This window comes from Jaculus jaculus, chromosome 3 (genome assembly GCF_020740685.1).
Source record: "Jaculus jaculus isolate mJacJac1 chromosome 3, mJacJac1.mat.Y.cur, whole genome shotgun sequence".
NCBI lineage: Eukaryota > Metazoa > Chordata > Mammalia > Rodentia > Dipodidae > Jaculus > Jaculus jaculus.
In genome coordinates, this window is record NC_059104.1 from 26,149,607 (window position 1) to 26,157,465 (window position 7,859).

Genomic DNA, 7,859 nt, shown 5'->3' on the forward strand with positions numbered 1-7,859 from the left:
CTCAAAGCCACCAGCAGAGGACAACCCTGTAAGGGCAGTCCAATTTCTGTTGGGACTGGTTCAGAACAGAGATGGCCCCTCACCCGCAATACTCTGGGGAACACAGAAAGACAACGGTTACCAGGTGACCAGTCAAAACATCATTAGTGTCCACCAATACCTGCCTGGGTAACAAGGCCAGTACGGAGGACCCCATGTGTCTTGTTCTGATGAAAGGGCAGTAAATTTAGGGACAGGAGGGGGGAACCTGGCCGGGTGTACCCCACTTCATCTCATTCAATCAGATCAAACTGCTCAGCAGCTTCAAACTCAGCATTCATGCCACAGCCTACTCATCCTGCTCCGACTTCAGGATCTGAGGAACCTTTTTCTTCTTTCGTTTCTCTTTCACGACTGGGGGAGAGATTCCAGGAAGTGTTGTGTCTGGAGCTCAGGGGAGCTCAGGGCTTTGCAGAGACCTCTGGGACATCGATTAACTGGATAGCCATAGGTGAGACACTAGGCAAGTCTTCAAGCCTCTCGAAACCAAAGCAGGACCAGTGGCCTGGGTTAGGGGTGGCGGCAGAACTGAAGGTCTCTAGGCGGCTGTAGGATGGCCTGACTTTCTTGGACATCTCCAAGTCTCTAGCATCCAGACTCGGCATTGAGGTTGTATAGTACAGGAGTGGTGGCGGGAGGGTCAGGGACGCTGCAAGGCTTGAACAGGTCCTCCTTAGTGGGCTCCCTGCCAGGAGGGTTGTTTTCCTTTTCCAAGATGAAAGCAATCCTAGGGCTCCTGCGAGGCGACTGGACATCTGCCATCTCTACAGCATGAGCCACGATCTTCTTTAAAATGCTGGTTCTTAACTTCTTGCTGCCAGGTATCAGGCAGGATGCTTGGAAGCTCAGAGCCTGAGCTTCGTTGGGACCTCCGTAGAGACTCAGATGGTGCCTTGAGCCCAGAGAGCTGAGCAGCTCCTCCGCAACGCATTCACTGCTCCAGCATGTCTATGGTCGGCCTCCAACTCCCAGCCAAGGGCCGCCACCAGCCCGAGCTCACTCACAGGGTGCAAAGCCCGCAAGATGTAGTTGTCATTATTACCTTAAAACATGAGTCATTGAAATGAAGCATTGGAGAGGATTACATTTGTTTTAAGCAGATAGAGAGAGAATGGGTGCACCAGGGCCTTCAGCCATTGCAAAGGAGCTCCAGAGGTAGGTTCTGCCTTGAGCATATGAGTGGGACCTGCCCAATTGAAGCTGGGTCCTTTGCCTTTGCAGGCGAGTCCTTTTATGACTAAGCCATCTCTTTAGCTCCTAAGTAAATATTGTTAAGCAACTTGCCTCCAAAATCCCATTATAAATGGAGGTGTAGCTCTGGGCATATATTTAGTTTCAGACAAGCTGATGGAGTTTTCATGATGAAACATTTACAAGATGAGTGGATTCATGGAAAGGGCGGGAGATCCATACTATCGAGTCTGTTCTCTTTCAGCAGATGATGCCCTCCACCATGTTGTGATGTAGCAATGAGGAATTCACCACATGCGCCTCATGCAATGTCTCCATGCTAGATCCTCAGCTTCAAAATGTGAGAAATTAATGTTTTAGTTTTTGGTTTTTTTTTTTTTTTTTCCCCACAAATCACTGCCATAGGGTCAGGGCAATGACAAGATCATTCACTTTTCTTTGCTTAGGCTAGCTTTTACAGGTTATATGTGCAATACAGTATATCTCTGCTTCATGTGATTATATGCATATGCCCAAGACTCATTGGCTAGTAGCCCTTTCCTGTGTCCTTTGCCTAATATTTTGGTCATTCTTGAGACAGGTGAACCTGGACTCTCCTTTCCTGTTTATGCGTTTTGTGGACTGAGAGAACGTGTCGTATACATAGTGATTTGATTTCCCATACTCAGCCTAGAATAAACGCACACAAATGATATGTAACTGAACATTCTATTCCTCACCATCTGTAGAATTGTCCTTTTAACAAAGGGTTTAATGTGTCCAAAAACCTTTTTAGTTATCCCATGGGTTCTAATGCTAAAACAATTTGAACACACACACATATATATTAACTCATTTAATATTCTGCAACTAATAAACACTTGATTTTGCCAGTTTTGCCAGTTAACTCTCTTATTAATACCTCCTTTTATTCTGATATTCACTTATGAAGTTTAGAAGATTTAATAATTTTGTTACTAAACGCACATTGAATTCCTACCCATGTGATTTCTTATTTTCTCTCCACAACTTAAATTAACTTTTGTATTTCCATTTTACTTGATCATCACTCTTGAATATGAATCGATTTTTTCAATAAATTGTAGATGTGACTTTTGTTGACCTATTTCACCTATCATTTTAGATTGTAATGGTATCAAATTCATTTTCATATTCTTTATAATTAAAGGTAATTTCATTGTGTGTGTGTCTGTATTTACCTGTTTCTCTATTTTAACATCTTATAGTACTAACAATAAGACCACAGGCATACTAAGAATGAGAGATAATACCAAGTATCCCAAGATTATTTCACTGTTAGAGAATTAAAATTTCTTTATTACTGGAATAGCTTGATGTAAAGAATCCTGGAAACTAATATTTTAAATAGTATAAATATTTTCTGCTATCTTTATTTTTATGATGAAATTTTGCCACAACACCTCTAATTTTTATTTTTTATATTTTAAACTTTGTTTTATAAATGGTCATTGTTCTGTTTCTTGCCAGTATTCACTCACAAATTATTTTGGTTAATTTATTCATGATTTATTTTATATTATTTTTAGGTCTACATGCTTTTTATTGTTTCAACTAATAGCACTTTTTTTTTTAAACTACCTAACTGTTGATTTTTATTTCCTTCCTTCGTCTGGATGCAATTGGCAGTATGTTTCTATGACATTCTGACCTTCATATATTCCACATATATTTTCTAAGAACTAAGGAAGGCTGTAGTGATATATTATCTGTACATTAAACAACGTTTTCCATTGTCATGGCAAAACACCTGAAAACTCTGTGTTTCACTGTTACTTATATATACCAAGTTCATCATGTTGGAGAAAGTGGGGTAGTAGAAGCAACTCCAGATTTCTTCTTGAATTTTATTCTTTCTTTTGGTCAACAAATATGTATAAATGCATGGTAGTCAAATATTTATTTCATATTTTATTATCAACTTGAACTTTCTATATTGATCAAATTAATAACTCCCTTGATAAGTTACCTTCCTCATTTTCTTCAGTGTTTTATTGAATATAAGTTTTAGCTTTATAAAATTTGGATATTATTTTGTATGTTGTGTGAAGTCAAGTTCCTATTTTATTTGTGATGCTATAATGACATTTATCTACTCTCTATTCTCTCTGAGAATGTTCCATTCCTCAGTCCTGGCAGCAATTACTTTCAGTTAGTGATTGCCTATGCCCTCACACTTATTTTAATATTAGCTATTCCATAAAAATAACATTGTAGGGCCTGAAGGGATGGCTTAGAAGTTAAGATATTTGCCTGCAAAGCCAAAGGAACCAAGTTTGATTTCCCAGGACCCAAGTAAGCCTGATTCAAAAGGGGGCACACGCAATTAGGTTAGTTTGCAATGACTGGAGGCCTTGGTGTGCCCATTTTCTCTCCCTCCCTCTCTTTTTCACTCTTTCTCTGCCAAACAAGTAAATAAATAAAAATAAAATATTTAAAAAATAGCATTGTAATAATCAAATACCTATGCAATGTTTTGTCAGGCTGCATTGCTAGAAAGACTGTATTAAAGTAAAAGTATAAGCTCTGGGGGTAGTCTCTAATAGGAACACGTGATTGTAAACCTGACTCCTAGTGGGTTGCCGTTTTGGGAGATTGCTGAGCATTTATGAACAGAAGCCTGCCTGGCAAATTAGGTGACTGGGGAAGTGCATTAGAGGGTTGTCTTGTTACTGGCTATCATTTGAGGCCTCTGTTTCCTGCTCAACAAGATGTGAAAATAGTTGCCTAGTGTGCCCTGACCCCCCCTCAACATGGATGGAGCTGCTTCTACTACCCCACTTTCTCCAACATGATGAACTTGGTATATGTAAGTAACTGTGAAACACAGATTTTTTTCAGGTGTTTTGCCATGACAATGGAAAAAGTTGTTTAATGTACAGATAGTATAACGCTGCAGCCTTCCTTGCGCTCATTCCCTTGTTCCCTTTTCAGTGAATAATTCTAGATACTTTAAAAAATCCTGGTCTATATGATTTTTTACAATATTTCTTTTTTTTTTTTTTGCAAGCATAAAAATATAGTGAGGAGACAGAGAGAATGAATAGGCATCCGAGGGCCTCCAGCATCTGGAAAAGAACTCCAAACACATGTGCCACTTTGGGCTTTTGGCTACATGTGGTACTGAGGAATCCAGTTGACATCATTAGGCAGGCAGCTTAGCATTGAGCTCTTCCTCTAGCTCCTAGTCTATAGACTTTAAGTAGAAGTCAAAATTTTAATTACAATGTGTGATGGATATATTACATTTTCAAAGATTCAAGATTTTACACTTTCATAATGGTGATGTTATGGGAGACTATAGCAGTTTAATCAGGAAGGAGTGAGAAAAAAGAGAAAGAGAGAGAGAGAGAGAGAAACCAGACTATTCCTTCCTCTACTTCTTCTACCTCCTTACAAAATAATCAACAAACTGAACTGGAAACTGACATGTAAGGTTATAGAGGACATAAGAACATATTTTTCCATGAAATGTAAAGGTCAGTTTTGTGTTTACTGATGACTACAATCCCTTTAATTCTGACACATACCCAGCTTTCAAAACATGTGTTGGGAAGAGACTATTTCACTTTCTACAATCTTTAGAGAAAGTAACTAAACATAAATTAAGAGAAGAATCATTGTTTAGTAGTAACTCTCTCTTTGGCTCCTGTAGCATCCAATGTATTACAGGTCCTTGATAAATGTTAAATCACAATGATGACAATATAATAAACTGTCTCATTCTTTAAATCACCAAACTATGAAATCTTGTCATTTACACTCTGTTAAAATAGCTTAAGAAAGCTACAGTGCATTTTTTTTTTTATTTCCTTAGGTCATTTTTGAAAATGGAAAACAATTGACATACATGACAGGTTCCCATCTATCTGTGTGTTTAATAATGCCAAATGTGATAGAGACTAATGTACCATACTGATGTTTGCAGATTTCATTAATGCATTTCAGAAACTATCATAACTCACTCACCTCTGTTGAGTTTATGAGCCATGGGTTTTACTCAGCACATAAAATCAGCATCCCTAACACAACACAGAGACTAATAACAACAAAACTAAGACATCTTTGCATTCTGAAACAAGGTGACTCATTCATTTCCCCCTCAGTATAGTAGGACGATGGAGTCATTCAAATTAGTACTAAAATTATGAACCTATGCAGTCATTAAAGGATAGTGGTTTGATTCTTACTAAAAATATACACAAAATCTGGAATGTTCCAAAAGTAGGTCTGATCATTGCAGAGGAAATAAATTTTATTTAATTACTATTCATTAAATTTTCTTGTTTATAAATTATTATTTCACATATCTATTATAGTATGTAATATTTCAAAATTCTTCCAGCAGCATTAATATATGCTATTAGAAAATTTGTGTAACTATTAATTAATTAAATGAACTAATTATAATCTTATTTTTACAAAGATTCTTATTAACTATATAGTTTTCATCATCAGTGTTTATATTTATATATTATATGTTATATAATATATATATATATAATTTTTATAATTAGGTTCATTCAAATATAGGTTTCTAGCATATCCTCATAGTCTATTTTACTCTTTTCTACTGACATTGAAGAACTTTTTAGAATTGTGCAAATATTTCATACTAAAATAACAAGTATGCATAGCTTTCAGAAATATGAATTAAAAAGCAAATAAAAAGCCAATGTATATAATATTTGGTTTCTTTACTCAGCCTTCCTCAAACCAATTATGTCTCCCTGTTTCTCTACATACCCACAACCCATTTGTTCCTCTTCTGCCTCACTGGCCTTCATGTTTTGCTTCATTAAGGGAAATGAATTCTCTTTCAGAAGCAATATATTTTCTTCCCATTGTGCAAACAGTTTCTTGGATGGCAGCCTTCTTGTGAAAAAGAATCTGTTTATTTGTGTCTCTCATTCTATATGACTCAGTGTGTTTTTTTTACAATGGAGGAGGAAAAGTATATGTCCTTCATCCACTCTCAGATTGCAGGAATGAATCAGTGGTTTTTTTGTTTTGTTTTGTTTTATTTTGTTTTTCTTGTGGATATTGACCCAAATAAAGGAAAGGATCAAATTAAGTTTTCATGGTGATGTATCAGTGCTTTATTGTTTTTCATCACTTAACAAGATAATATTGTAATAGCAGATAAGTTGCTGAATCCCACATATCTTTTTTATGCCATGTATACAAGAATAAGTTTTATATTACTATACACACATAATTGCATGAGTAGCACATGTTAAATGTTTGAATTAGGACGGGTATGGTGGTAGATGCCTTTAATCCCAGCATGTGAAGACTGAGGTAGGAAGATCACAATTAGTTAGAGGGTTGCCGGAGGTTAATTCCTGGTTAACCTGGGCACAACAAAAAAGTAGGAATTACAGGAGGGTACAAACAAAGATTTTATTGATTAGAGAATCTTTTATCATTTCTGATCATGTTCACAGGCAAAATGTCAGGGTAAGAGAAAGCCTCTATTGAGTACTACAGGCAAGCCATGCATACAGATGAAAAAAAAAAAAATTCTGGAAAGCCACTGACTATAAATTGTCCATCCTTTACATTACAATGACAGACAACAAATTTATATCTTTACAGCTATTTTATTGAAGTTGTGCCATTCTAAACCTTACAGATTTAAATGAGTGCACACTCACACAGTAGAAGGGATTCAGTAAATTCACTTATGAAATCAATATAGCATCTTATAACCATAATTAATATCCAAATATAAATTTAAATAGCCCCAAGATATTTTTCTTTGATCAGTTTTTATGTTTTCCTCAATTTATGTGATGAAAAAATGTTATAATTATTTATTTAAAAATCAGATTCTGCTCTAACAGAAAAGCTAACAGAATATAGCTCAGCATACATTTTAAAATTTACTTTTATCTCTTTTTCTTTTTCTTTATCTATTTGAGAGAGAAAGAGTCAGAGAGAGGGAGCGAGAGAATGGGTGTGCCATGGCCTCCAGCCACTGCAAATGAACTCCAGACATGTGCATGTCCTTGTACATCTGGCTAACATGTGTCCTGGGGAATCAAACCTAGGTTCTTTGGCTTTGCAGGCAAACTCCCTAACCACGAACCCATCTCTCCAGCCCTAATTTGTTTTTATCATTTTATATGAGAGATAGGGAAAGAGGGAGAGCGAAAAAGAGAATGGGCATGCCAGAGTGTTTAGCCACTGCAAATGAACTCCATTTTGTGCATCTGGATTATGTGGATCCTGGGGAATTGAATGTGGGTTCTTTGGCTGTGCAGCCCATCAGCACATTTAGTGTATTGTTGAATTAGGCTTCCGCTTTCTGTTATAATTTTAACATGTTCATTTGAATTTTAAGTGTGTAACAAAACAAAGGACGAGTTTAAATTTATTCAACTTATGAAATAATATAAAATAACAAATAAATAGTATATAAAGAATTAAATCCATATTAGCAAATTAATTTGTATTTAGAACTCTTTATAATGAATAAAAATGAATCTATTTAAAATAAAGTGGGGGGAAAGGCACGAATGGGTAGCAAATGACATAAGAGAAGTGAATTCACCCTTTTGATGCTCTCCCTTCCCTCCCCATCCATTCTAGTGTCTAGTCCACGAGAT

General features: G+C 36.4%; 1 pseudogene; it reads right to left on the bottom strand.

Moving 5' to 3' along the window:
- Window positions 1–272: 272 nt before the first annotated feature.
- On the bottom strand, window positions 273–970 carry LOC101595095 (annotated as a pseudogene).
- Between the last annotated feature and the right edge of the window lie 6,889 nt (window positions 971–7,859).